At 29.6% G+C, this 13,653-nt stretch overlaps 2 long non-coding RNA genes across 2 annotated transcripts; one reads left to right on the top strand and one right to left on the bottom strand.

Moving 5' to 3' along the window:
- Nucleotides 1–3,709: 3,709 nt before the first annotated feature.
- On the bottom strand, nucleotides 3,710–5,527 carry LOC148762111 (uncharacterized). The gene is made up of 3 exons (XR_016026908.1): nucleotides 5,430–5,527; nucleotides 4,703–4,783; nucleotides 3,710–3,854 (listed from the first exon to the last, which is right to left on the bottom strand). It is a non-coding gene; the product is annotated as an uncharacterized LOC148762111 (long non-coding RNA).
- Nucleotides 5,528–11,381: 5,854 nt separating this feature from the next.
- Nucleotides 11,382–13,270, top strand: LOC148762110 (uncharacterized). Its single transcript, XR_016026944.1, has 3 exons — nucleotides 11,382–11,569; nucleotides 12,217–12,300; nucleotides 13,136–13,270. It is a non-coding gene; the product is annotated as an uncharacterized LOC148762110 (long non-coding RNA).
- The last annotated feature ends 383 nt before the right edge of the window (nucleotides 13,271–13,653 follow it).

The raw sequence follows: 13,653 nt of genomic DNA, 5'->3' as shown, positions 1-13,653 counted from the left end.
GACCCGTTATTGGCCTAAGTCGATTTTTCATCCGATAAATTGACCAATGCGTCCAATTTCACTCCAACTTGCTCCATTTTTTTTTCAATCCCTCAACTCACCAAACACAACTAATTAACACACAATTAGGAAAAATTTATCTTCACTTTTTTTCTTGGAACTTTCGGCCAACAATGGTACACTAACTCCGTGATTTTTCCTACTTAATTTTCTCTCCATAATTCATTGATTCCTACACCAAAAACTATTATTTCTTAATCAAATCACCTAGAATAACATCCCATTCTTCCTCATTATTCACTTAGAGAATTCGGCTATTGATGGGCACCAAACCTTTGGTGGTTTTCTTCACTTGTTTTCATACTACACATCATTAATTACCTAAAAACACTAACATACCTAAAAATCAAACCAATCCAAGATCATTCTCTCTCCATACCCATTTTGACCAGCCATGAATTCATCATGAAAACATGTAATTTAACCATGGAAATTAAGGGAAAATTGCATGGGTAAGGTAAGTCACTAGCAAAATCAAAGAAATTTTACCTTTGCTTAATCAAATCCTTGAATTCCAACACTTTCTCTTTGATTTTTCCCACCTAGGTTGTTCTTCCTTGGTTTCTCTTCTCTTCTGATTTGGCTGATCACTATGGGAGAAATGGGCTGATTTTTTTGCCTTTTTATAAAAAAATAATAAAATAATAAAAACATGACACATGGCATTTCCTTATTGGTTCAAATTTTAAATTTTGACTTTTAATTCTTTAATTCTCCACCACACATTTCTCATGTTTATCCATTTCCATGATGAATAAAATCCATTGGTCTGGACAAATTTTGAGGTAAAAATTTATCGATTTGCCCTTGGGGTGGTAAAATTATCATTTTGCCCCTATACTCCAAATTATACTAGAATTAAAATTTTTCACTTTTAAACCTCAAATCATACTTCAATTACTCAAATCATACTCCAATAAGTCAAATGGGGCCAAAATATCTTTTCTAAAAATTCACATTTTATCCCCAAGTGGCAAATGACCATTTTGCCCCTAGATAGTGAAAATTTCGGTTTGATTCCAAATTGATCCTCGAACTCCGAATTACTGTTTTGAGTCATCCCTGAACTGTGAAATTCTTAATTTCACCTTAAAATTCCTATTTGAACTAATTCGAGGCTTAATCGACTTAATGGTACTAGTAGGGGCAATATCGTCTTTTAATGATTCCTCGAACTTCTTAAATATGCAAACATTTTATTGAGCATGTAAATGACGTCGTAATTATTTTATAGAACAGGGTTTGACATTTAGTTAGTCCCGACTTGAGACCAACATGATAAATTAATAATTCGCTAAATTTATAAGACAATATATTTTAAAAAAACACATAAGACCCATTCAATATATAAATTAATAATTTTCTTATACATCAAAATTATATATATACATGACTTAATTAGGAGGCTTCTGTAAAATATGACTCAAATGTTACTTTTTTTTCTTGAAATTATTGTTTCCTTGGACCACATCTCTAACTTTTCTTAGCCATTAAGAAGCTCTAGTGTAGTGTTCTCGTATTGTAAGAGAAAGTTAAGCAATGTGATTATTGCTTTAAGTACATCTTTGCATAAGACAGACTCCAATACAGAACTATTGTCTACAACTTCATCTTTTTTATTATTTCCCATGGCCTTCTAAATAATTTGCTTGTCACTCAACAACTCTGAAGTTGCCTAAATTTCTCTTGGGTAATTCAAAAGGTACTCAGCATCCATTATATCATGATGCGTAAACTCTTTGATTAGAACGTGTAATTGTTGAATAGCTCTATCATTTGAGTGTTGATCAAAATTCTTTGGAGGCATGTTATCTATAGACCTAATTTTACATTGTCGAAAACAATTTGCAATTGCAATTGCTTGAACATTTGTTGTCCAAGACGAGATTGTAAAATTCATTGCCTCAAAAACATTTATCTTCTTTAGATTTGGAATCTCAATTTTAGCCCTCCAAAAGATTTTCATAAAATCGACAACAATAATGCATCTTGAAAAAAAAATGGATAAATTCATGACTTCTATTTAATAAGCCTAATTACATTCATGAATTTGTTTTGGTTAAACAAATACATAGAATAATGATAATTTGTAATTCAGTAATTAAGTAATATTCGTATAATCACAATAGACAATACATGTATTAGGCTCAATGTTTTGGAAAAAAAAAGAATTCTTTGATAAATTAATTTTTTATTAATTAATGTATAAATTAATAAATTAGTAATTTATTAATTAAATAATATCTCGATTTATTAATAAATTTTCATGATCTCGAGGATACTAATTTTTAGAGATTTTACTTTGTGTGTATGTGTGTGTGTGTGTGGAAGTAAGAAATAGATGATAGTGACAAAAAGCTAAAAAAGAACAGGGCTTTATGAAGTAGAGACCCATTGATAAGTTTTTATGGTAATTGTTTGCACTATTAGTCTCAGAGACTTGTATCCAAATAAAAATATAAAAATTGAGAGCCTTATTGGCTCGGTTGGTGTTTTTGTAAGAAGTGCGGTTGGAGTAGAGCTGTTTTAAAGGTGTTGTAATGATAATTCAAATAGCATTCGACAAAATTAACGTAGAAGTGTTTTAGGATGTGGAAACATCTTTCATAATATTTCAATTTATTTCTACTAATGAAAAACAAAATATGCAACTTTACTAAAAAAACCATAAGTTTTTGGATAAAAGATAAATAAAATAAAATAATTTTATGATAGTTAAAAATAATAAAATAAATTAAATCATTAAAAAATTAAACCAAATAAAAACGATGAAAGTTGAAAAATATAAATCTCACTATCATATTTTGAATTATAAAATAGTAAAGTGAGAATATAAAGAAAGTATAATAAAAATAATACTGTTGACTTTATATTATTTTAGTTAAAACTCAATGGTCATATTTAGGTATATTTTCATAAAAATTAATTATCTAATATTTGGTGGTAATAATTTAACTTTAATGTAGATTCCATAAAAAATTTAAAACAACAATATCTAAATAACTCAATAATATTTTAAGTCCATTATAAGATTCAATGTATGTGTATTCTAACATTTTTATATAAAATACTCTTAATAGTAATCAGTATCCAGATGTTGATTTTTTTTTATAGTATGTTTTATTAGTCTCAAAACCGTTATGCCATTTGGAATCTATAGCCTTGAGTAGTTGAAGACTCATGGCAATAACAATGTCATTTTGAACGGAAATAAACTGTACATTTACATAAGAAGTATCCACACAAAGAGCCTTTGGTGGCACTGTTGATCATTCTAACATCGACCTTAAGACTAAACCTAATACTGCACCTCTAAACAAAAATTAGGTGTGCCATCCTTGACTCATACTGTCATGACCCAGAACTCCCATTGGGCCCGTGACAACTCCCGCGATGTCCCGATAGGCACTCATTACCCTGAATGCCGATCGGAACCCTGCAAGGCTTAGCATTAGCTTCCGCATCTCCCCAGTGAGCGACAGTTATTAAATCTAACATTTCAAGAAATTGTAAGTCGTTTCCAAATCAAAATAATAAAATATTATTTTTTGACTCACGAGGGTATTTTTGTCATTTTTCTTCAATAATATCGAAACTCGCCAAAAACATGGTGTAAAAGCTAAATATGTTCATACATATTTTAAATCAGATAATGAAAATATAAAATTACTTTTACAATGACACGTAGGCCCCCAACTAACCAATAAGATGTGAGTCTGTGAACCTATAATTTTGACAATGCAAGGCTAACTGAAGTCCTTGATACAATCGGCTATCTACCGGCTATCCCGAACCTGAAATGTGTGGAATTGAATGTGGTGAGATTATAAAATCCCAGTGAGTAAACAGACACCATCTAAACTATCTAAAGGCGAGTAAATGAGCCAATTAAAAATAATTCATTTCAGCAATTTTTTCACATCATGAATATTCATTTCAACCAACTAATCAATATGGCTCGTGAATTACTCAAAACTTGGCTCATGCCAAATCCTGTACTCAGTGACACCTGGACCAGGGGTATCCAACCGAGTCCGCCAAGGCTGTTAAAAATTCATATTTCGCATAAATCATATTTTTATTTTGAAACATAGCCGTTCCTTGGCGTTGACTGAGTCTCACTCGCACGCGGTGGTCCACGTGAAGTGCACTCAAAAAGCCCACCTCAGGAGATATCCTACGCGCCTCTACGACCGAGGTGAGAATATAAAGGAGTTTACCATGCCCCTCTAATAGGTTGGCCCACGGAACCCCCCACCACTGTAGTAGCTAATCTTTTATCTACCACCTGATTTATAAAATCTTTTTCTGCATGACATGACAATTTATCGCAACCTAGCCTCTCAAGGCTAAATACACAATATAAATAATTATAACACCAAAATCAGTTTAGCCATTCATGCTTATTTATTGTCATAAGCTATTCAATTTAAACTCCTAAATTTACAACACAAGCAGGTAGTCTCCAATTACTCTATTTTCAAAACCAGTATTCGATTTTCCAGAAAATTTATAAAATCATTCTATAAAATCACAATTTCTCTTAAAACATAGCAATTTACCATTTAAACCCATTTTCCATAAAATCACACAATTGTATAAAACTACTCTAGATAATTAAGACGATAATAAGTTTACTCACAGTTTCTGAAAACTAAATTCGGGTACTCCAATTATTACTCCTCGAGTGCGATTTCTTTGCCCTTACCAGAGGATTCGTCACCTTGACAAATTGTACAATTAAGAGGTTTACTACTTTGGTACTAAACCAAAATAAACTAATTTATACTACTAATGCATGATATGAAGTGCAAAATGTCTAAATTTTGCCTAAACGCGGTGTTAGCCTATTTCGGTCTTTTACCCGATAAATCGATATACGCGTTTGTTTAAACTTCAAATTAATTTTTTTCAATTTCTATACCTCAACTGCACCCAAATTGACTTAATGTTCCTCAGTGTGGTGCAAATTATCAGTCCCTGTAGCAAATTACAAAAATACCCCTAGTGGGTAAAAATTCATATTTTTGCTCTAAAAATTCCCATTATTTTTCTAGGCTCATAATTCATCATTATTCATCATAATTCCTCAAATAAACATCAAGATCAGCAGCCAATATTCCCCTAGAAAATTCAACATAATGGGTTTCAATGGGAGAAAATTATTTCTCTAGCTTATTTTTGCTATATTTCAATATAACCTAACTAAAATCACTTAATTCAATTAAAATCAACCAAAACTCAAGCTCAAAACTCATCCATGGAGGTTTGGCCAGCATGGGTGTCCATACCCACTTTCTAATTTTGCATGGAAATGAGAAAAAAATGCATGGGTAGTGAAAATCACAAGGAAAATCAATGAAATTTACCTTTTTAATGCTTGATTTCTTGATTTCTCTTGATTTTCCCCAAAATTTTTCAGCTAGGGTTCTTATTTCTTTTCCCCCTTTTTCTCTCCTGGTTTGGGCAGCTGAAGAATATGAGAATTCTGGAATTTTGACATTTTTAAAGGCTAAAATAATATAATATTATTTTATTCATTTGTTTTTATTTTATTAATTCCTTAAATTCTAGCCATCCATTTATTTCCAAATTTTCACCATACACTTGTCCCACATATCCATATCTTAGATAAAATTCTCAGACTTATCCAAAGTCTTGGTGGAGTAATTTTTTGAAATTTACACTTTTGCCCCCGCAAAAGTCAAAAATTACATTTTTACCCCAAAAACTGAAAATTTGCCCATAGACATATTTTTCATCCCTTATACTCATACCATTCTCCAATTTGTCAAATGTGATCTAAATTCTCTCAAAATCTCAAATTTTATCTACGGGTGGAAAAATTACGATTTTGCCCCTACACTCCAGAAATAACCGAAATTAACCTTTTTCATTGCCAAACCCTCAAATTATACTCCAATAAGTTTAATATAATCAATCTTAATCAAACGGGATTAAAAAAAATTCCATATTCGTCCTCAGGTGGCAAATTACCATTTTGCCCCTAAAATACTTAAAGTTCGGATTAACTCCATATCGGACCTCAAACTCTGAATCCTCATTTTAAATCAACCCATGGGTTTTAGTTTTCTCAAATTCATCCTCGATTCTCTGTTTAAACTAGTTCAACACTTATTTGACTGAACCTACCATTGGGGCAATATAATCATTTAACTTGTTTTCCGGGGCAATTCAATATACAAACATGCTATCCAAAGCATGTGAATGATATATCACAGATAATTTAGGGTCGGGTGTTACACATACCATCAGCTAATGCCTAAACTGAATAAATATATACTTACCCATTGTCATCACAACAACCACCCAAGTAAATATACACTTACTAGACCTATCAATTTTGTGCACGACATGACAACACAACACAACACAACACAAGCACAACATGGGTTTGAGTGAATTTAGGTTTAGGCTAATTGTGTTTCAGTTATTAATTATATCGACACAATTAAAACATGAAACATGATTAGTCTAAACCCAAATTCACTCAAAACCGTGTTGTGTTTGTGTTGTGCACAAAATTGATAGGTCTAGTAAGTGTATATTTACTTGGGTGGATGTTGTGATGACAACACGAATAAATTGTCTTAATTGCGACAAACCACTTAACTCATCTAAGACACATCTAACATAATTAATTAATTGTGTTATTATGTGCTTATATAACTTATGACTCTTTTATTACTCATTTATTTAATCATGTTCATGTATTGTGTAGATACATTTAGTGCACGATTAAGACCCATTTATTGATTCATATAAATACTAATATTTTTATGATAATTAAGATTTATTGATATTAAATTTTATTATATTTGGTAAATATTGTAGTAAATTTGAATAATATAATCATATTTTACTTGTACATATTTCAATTTAATCGTGTCAATTGTGTATTAATCGTATTAATGATGTAAGCAGATCATAAATTGTATACATTTTAATCATGTTAATGTATTGTGTTGTATAAAATTTAACCCAACGCATTTAATAAAGATGTTGTTTTAAGATATTTAATAATAAACGCGTTAGTTGTATCGTGTCGTGTTATACATTTATTAAACGTATTCATGTATGTGTTTGAGATTCTAACACGATTAATTAATCATGTCGTATTTGTATTCACCTATATAACTATTAATACCCTATATTTATACAATACAAATATACGAATTGTCAAGTCTAACAATTAGCCATCGATATCACTAAAGCCATCCAACTAGACCATAACAAATCTAAATTGACCTGAACATAACAGTCACAATTCCAAAAACCAAGCCAACACAAGCCAAGGTATTACCTCCCCGTAGTGTGTATAAGTTCAAATTGTCGCACCTCCTTGAGCAAGCAGTCCATTAAAAGTCTGCCACCATTTCCATGGGCGCTGCTCCATTTTGGTTAGCCTTGTAATCACAAAGCTGAGTTTTAGAACACCAGAATGATTCTTTGTAGTATATAAAGACCCTTTGTATCTTGAGTTTTACAAAAAGGGATAAGTTTGTCCCTTTTTGAATATCTTATTATATGGCAAATGAAAACTAATCATAATGCATAATGAGTAGCTAGGAAACAATTTACAATTTAATGTTATATAAAACCAATCCTTTCTTTATGTTTTAATTAACTTCGAAGAAGTAATGGATATGATTTTTCCGTGCAAACGAAATGAGTAAAACATGAGAAAATGAGAGAAATATTAATTTTAATTATTTAAAGTAACCAATCACATATTAAAGACAAGCATCATATTGTACTTGCAGAAAATGTATGGATATGTTAATTAGTAGGACTGTAAGAATTTTTAAGAGAGAGCAATAACCTTGCGCAATGTTTTGTGTGCGTTATCGAAGTGAGTTATTAAAGAAATGTGTTGCTAATAAATTATAAAGTTTGAATTGAGTAATATTTTTTTTTGAGAAATAAAAAATTCATTTCCTAACAAAAAATAATTGTAGTTATAACATGAGACATATAAAATAAATACAACCATAGTCCCTAATATTATAACGCTCCTATGACATGAAGATGAGCCTTGTTAAAAACCTTCCCATCGGAAACTCAGTGGGACAAAATTCACGAGCAAAAAAAAATGCCCATCAATCATATCGATCTAAATTATCATTAGTTTAATTCCACCAACCCATCCTCCCTAATAACCTGTGGAACAGCCATAGGAAGAGTAGACATCTCCCTCCATAATACAAAATCCATTTGTAGCTTTTTTATTGTTTTTGCAATTTCATGAACTACCGAATTAACTCCCCTCTTACAGTGTAATATTGCCATACATCCTACCTGCTCCAAAACCAAATAAAAAAGACCAATATTGAAAAATATAAATATTGCTATAATATTTTGAATTATAGAAAAGTAAAGTGAGAATATAAAGAAAGTATGATAAAAGAATATATTATTAACTTTTTATTATTTTAGATAAAAGTTGATGGTCATATTTAGCTTTAATTTAATAAAAATTAATTATCTAATATTTGGTTGTAATAATTTTAGTATAAATTCCAATAAAAATCTACAATAACAAGATCTAAATATTCAAAAATTTTTTACGTTCATTACAAGATTTAATTTATGTCTTTTGTAATAGAGTTTTATTTATTTTTATATAAAATACAATATATCTCTATAAATTAATATTTGATAAATTAATAATCTCAATTAAATAATATTTTTGACCAGTCTTGACTCGGGACCAATGTGGTAAATTAATAATTCACCAAATTTATAAGATAATACATTTAAAAAAAACATAGGTCTCACTTGATATGTAAATTAATAATCTTCTTATATATCGAAATGATATATATATGACTTAATTAGGTGATCTTTGCAAAATATGACTTTAAAATGTTACTTGTTTCTTCTTAAAGGTGATGTCTTTTTGGACCTTATCTCTAGCTTTTCTTAGTGTATTAAGAAGCTCCGGTGTAACGTTTTCATATTGTAAGAGAAAATTATACAATGCGATGGTTGCTTTGAATGCATCTTTGCACGAGATAGGCTTTATAGAACTATCATCTTCAACTTCATCTTTTTCACCATTTCCCATTATGTACTTGTCAAATGGATAGATCCAGGACTTTTATTTAAAAAGACTAATTATATTCATAAACTTAGTTTGTTTAACAAATACATAACATAATGATAATTTGTAATTTAGTAATTAAGTAATATTCGTATAATCATAATACACAATACATATATTAAGTTCATTGTTTTCAAAAAAATAAAAAATACCTTGGTAAATTAATTTTTTTAATTTATGTATAAATTAAAAAATTATAATTTATCAATTAAATAATATCTCAATTAATTAATAAATTTTTATGGTTTCAAAAGTATTAATTTATAGAGATTTAACTGTATTATTAATAGTATTCAGATGTTGATGATGATTTTAGGTTTTTTTTTTTATAATAAATAGAATTAGATATCTAATGTCTTATGATAATATTGGACTTAGCAGAATGTCATAAAGATTAAAATAAAAAATGATGTTTAAACAACTTAACAAAGAATGGAGTAATACAGAGGTTTTTCTTAATTAATAAATGGCTTTTTTATCACATGGTCAATTAGCTTAAGAAGTTCAGGTATGTATTGTTTGTCTGCGTCTTCGTGGTTTTTTGTTTTCTTTTATTTTTTATTCTATTAAATTCATATTATACTCGATTGAAAGCAACATATTAAATATAATAATTTTTATAGAACCAACCAAAATATAAAATTTGTAAAGAGAGTCAATAAGTTAAATGCAATTTCTGTAACTTTGGTATATTATTAATATAAACATTAATCAATAATACTTTCTTCATTGAAACTTTTTTCATTTAAAGGATAATAATAACAGTAAATATATAATTAATAAAAATAACAAATATGTACTAATTATATAATAAAAATAAAGTAGTACACTTATATAAATAATTAAATATAAATTCTTTAGTTTTGGTTTAATACAAGTGTAACTGAATGTGTTTTCAAGGATTTTTCCTATCCTAATTAGGAATGGACTTAAAGTCCCATGACTAGGATTATAATACCGAATGTTTATTATTTAATTTATAATAAGTAGCAAAAGGTAATGACATCAATTGTCATTCAAAAAAATTGCAAAGATATCGATTAATATATTCTAACTGAAATTAGCAATAAAAGAATTTTTTTTTTCATTTTTCCCTTCTTTGTACATGATTATTTTTGTATTATGTCCTTTTGGTATTAGATTTGAGTGTATTTTTCTCATTATTATTTTTTTATAAATTATGGATCCATAATTTATTATCTAATCCTTTTGAATGACAACTTTTATATATCATATGTTCTATAAACAAAATTTTGGTGATGATGACAATCTAAGATATATACTATTTGGTAACTAAGATTAAATACTCAATATGTTAGGAAAATAATTGATTTTTATGTGCAAAAGTCCTATTACAAAAATTTAAAAATCTAAACTATTCAAATGATATAAACAAGTATAACATGAATTTAAAAAATCTTTTTGTATGCATGTTCGCCTAAAAATGTATGCTAACTTATTGGTTATTGACTCTTTTTTTTCCCATATATTAGTGATTGGCTTTAAAATATATTATTAATAACTAAATTAATGCTACCAAAATACAAGTAACAAAAACCAATACAATCGAGTTCATATAGAAAAAGTTTGAAAAAGAATCTAAATTTTTATTGAAGATGGACAAGAAATAAGGATGTGAAATGTAAAGCCCGACCTTATAAAATACTATTCATGACATACATGTGATGATAGCATGATTGCATGTTAGGAGAGTCCCGAAAAATTTACAAAAGTCGGTATTGTACCTAGAGGTACAACAAAGTTTATTTAATCCTCGAACTAGATCAAATAGGAATTTTAAGGTGAGATTAAGAGTTTCACAGTTCATGGATGACTTAAAATGGTAATTTGGAGTCAAATCGGAATTTTCACTAACTAGGGGCAAAATGGTCATTTGCCACCTGGGGACAAAATGGGAATTTTAGAAAAGATTTTTTGACCCCATTTGACTTATTAGAGTATAATTTGACTTATTGAAGTATGATTTAAGGTTTAGAAGTGAAAAATTTTAATTTCGGTATAATTTGGAGTATAGGGGTAAAATGGTAATTTTGCCACCTCAGGGGCAAAATTGTAATTTTCCACCACCAGGATATTTTTTCCAGCACATGGTCTTCCTTTGTCTTCATCTTTGACCCTTGACTAAACATGTGGTGGAGATAAAATGTTTAAATTTTTAAAATTTTAAAAATGGGCCAATGACATGATGCCATGTGTCATCCCTTTATTAATTTATTATTTTCCTTTTTAAAAGGCACAAAATCAGCCCATCTTCCACCCCATGGCCGGCCAAACCAGCAAGAAGAGAGAGAAAACAAAAACAAAACCCTAGAGAGAGAAAATCAAAGAAAAAGTGTGAATTTTCAAGGAAATTAAGTGAAAAAGGTGAGTTTTTTCTATTAAGCTTGAGTTTTCTTATTCCCAAGCATTTCTCTTTATTTTCCATGATTAAATTACATGTTTTCATGATGAATTAAATTCTGAAAAAATGGGTTAGGAGAGAGAAAGTTGTTGGATTTATTTGATTTTAATTTATGTTAGTGTTTTTAGTTAGTTTAGCATATTTAGAAACAAAACAACAAGAAAAGAATTTATTTTCTCCCCCAACCATTAATGGCTGAATTTACCATGTAGTGAGTGAGGATGAGTTTGATTTTATTCTAGGAGAATTGGTTAAGGAATGATGAATTATGAGCCTAGAAAAATAATGGGAATTTTCAGAGCAAAAATACGAATTTTTACCCACTAGGGGTATTTTCGTAATTTGCTGTTGAGACTGATAATTTGCACCACACAGAGGGACATTAAGTTAATTTGGGTGCAATTGAGGTATAGAAACTGAAAAGAATTAAATTGGAGTTTAAACAGACCCGTTAGGAATTTAATCGGGTGATAAGACGAATTAGGCCAATACCGGGTTTAGATAGTTACCAGTGCATTTTGCATTCCATATCATGCATTGGTAATCTAAATTAGTTTAATTTTGATTTAGTACCAACTTGGTGAAACTCTCGATTTTGTATTGTGTCAAGGTGGTGAGTCCTCCGATAAAGGCAAGGAAATTGCATCCGAGGACCAGTAGACAGAGTGCTTCGAAAGTCTGCATTCTAGACATAGTGAGTAAACTTACCGTCATTTTAATTATCTAGGGTGGTTTTTAGATGCTTTCATGAATTCTATGGAAAAAAGAATTTAAAAAGATAAATTTTCATGTTTTATGAATAAATGAGTTTCAATGAAATTAAATTATAAATTGTTTTGAAATTAATAGTGATTTTGAAAAATAGAGTACACGGAGACTGTTAATTGTGGCAATTTGATTGTTTAAATTAACTAGCTTATGATAAATCGAGCATGATTGGCTAGTTGGCAATTGTATTGAAATGCGAATTGTTTGGTTACCTTGAAAAACTACGAATTACAAAATTTTCATATCATGTTATTGAGTTTTATTATATGGTGGATTATATATTAATTAATCACTGCAGTAGGGGGTTTCTGTGGACCAGCCTTTTAGAGGGGCACGGTAAACCCCATTATATTCTTACCTCGAACGGAGAGGCGCGTAGGGTATCTCCTGGGGTAAAGTTTAGGGTTCACTTCACGCTAAACCACCACGTGAGGGGGAACTCAGCCAACGCCAAGGAACGGCTATGTTTTCAAAACAAAAATATGATTTATGTGAAATGTGAATTTTAATAGCCTTGGCGGTCTCGATAGGATGCCTCGGCCAAGGTGTCCCCGAGAATGGATTTATGGCACAAGCCTAGATTTTTATGAGATTCATAAGCCTCTTTACGTGTTTTGAACAAAATGTGTTCTAATGCTATAACCCAGTTTATGATGATTTACTTTATTGTCTCCATGTACTCAACTCTAGATGTTTATGATGATGTTTGTTTACTCATTGGGATTTTATAATCTCACCACCCTCCTTTCCACCCATTTCAGGTTCAGTATAGACTGTAGATAGCTGATCTCATCGAGGACTACAATGGGATCTACATTTTCCAAACAGTAGGTTCACAGTCCTCTTTACTTTTGTTTATTCGGGGGCACTCTTGTTATTGTAAATTAAATTAAATATTTTGGCTTACTGTATTTAAGTATGTATAAATTTATTTAACTTTTACGTTATAAAAATTATTCACGTATAACTCTATAAATATTGTTTTATAAGAAAATAGAATATTTTACTTAATATTTCTTTTATTTTCTTATTATATTCAAATAACCATAATTTCGTTTTAAATGAAGATTTTAGACTTTTAAACTCATTTTGAATATGAATTGTGTGTTTTGTACTTGTATATTACGTTTTAGCCAGTTTTAAAATTTTTGAGAAAAATGACCAAAATACCCTTGTGAGACAAAAAAATTAATATTTTATTTGTTTAAAGTTGGAAACAGCTTAAAATATTTTAGAACACGATATTTGACAATGGTTGCTCACAAGGGAACAGAGAAAC

The sequence above is a fragment of the Theobroma cacao genome, chromosome 6 (genome assembly GCF_053813885.1).
Source record: "Theobroma cacao isolate CCN51 chromosome 6, ASM5381388v1, whole genome shotgun sequence".
NCBI classification, from domain to species: Eukaryota; Viridiplantae; Streptophyta; class Magnoliopsida; order Malvales; family Malvaceae; genus Theobroma; species Theobroma cacao.
The sequence above is the reverse complement of the archived record's forward strand: the minus strand, read 5'-3'. Positions and strand labels throughout refer to the sequence as shown.